The 1,077-nt window shown below is 44.8% G+C and overlaps 1 pseudogene; it reads right to left on the reverse strand.

Annotated features, from left to right (window-relative positions):
- Positions 1-472: 472 nt before the first annotated feature.
- On the reverse strand, positions 473-830 carry LOC138387146 (large ribosomal subunit protein eL33 pseudogene; annotated as a pseudogene).
- Between the last annotated feature and the right edge of the window lie 247 nt (positions 831-1,077).

The raw sequence follows: 1,077 nt of genomic DNA on the forward strand, positions 1-1,077 counted from the left end.
AAAGACAGAAGGAAAAGGTGGCTCATTTCGCCCAACACTTGCCTTATTCAGTTGCAGCAAATGTCAGGTTTGTAACCAGACACTGCTGTAATCTATGAATTCTCAGAGTGCAAGGAGGAGTCCCCAGCCCCAGCTGGGTAGTACTTTATCACAGCCTGTCTCTCAGGTATCTGCCCAGATTCCTGGAGAATGCAGTTGGACTTGCAGCTCATATTTCATCTTCTGATATGATTTAAATAACACTGTTCTCCATTTTTAATTTACACCCTAAAACCTCCAAGCTTTAATTGTTTTACCGCTTACTATATTTCATTATTTAACATCCATTTGTTTTATGAGAAAAATTGTGCTTATTCCTCTGTCTCATCTTAATGTTTTCCTGATGGCTAGACTGGCACTTTATTTTTTATTTATTTATTTATTTTTTTTACAAGAGGAAAAATCCGCTTTTATTTATTTACTTTTCATTAGTTTAAATCCTTGAGGGGTACAGCATCACACGGATTCTGTGTCCAAGGGCCTTAGCAGGAAGGTTGCTTCAGAATTTGGCACGAACCATGCCACTGTTTCCGTGGGCCCGAGTTACCTTTCCCCAGATTACTCTGGTGTTGTTTGGTTTGCCGCCAGGAGTCACTGTGCTGTTCTTTGCTTTGTATTCATAAGCACATCTCTTGCTCAAATAGAATTCAGTTTGGTCGCGGGCATAAACACCCTCAATTTTAAGAAGAGCTACGTGCTCTCTTTGGTTCCGGAGACCCCGCTTATAGCCCGCAAAAATGACCTTCGACCACAGCCTTCCGGACATATTTGCCTTTTAGAAGTCCTGTTCCCAGCAGACCTCCACAGGCATTCATTTTCATTGTTTTAACAATCCAAACTGTATTTGTCCTTGTCTTCGGAAACAGCGCAGGTTTCAGGGGTCATTTGCCATAGCCCAGCCCGCTGTTCCCCCAGCCCTGGTGGCTGGAGGGAGGAGGCGGCAGGACCAGAAGCCCATCCCCGGAGGATGGCGCCCAGCATGAGTCAGCTCTGTCTTCATCGCTTCTTTCCCACGTCTGGGTCCTTGGCAATGGCTGG

Source organism: Eulemur rufifrons, chromosome 7 (assembly GCF_041146395.1).
Source record: "Eulemur rufifrons isolate Redbay chromosome 7, OSU_ERuf_1, whole genome shotgun sequence".
Classification (NCBI taxonomy): Eukaryota; Metazoa; Chordata; class Mammalia; order Primates; family Lemuridae; genus Eulemur; species Eulemur rufifrons.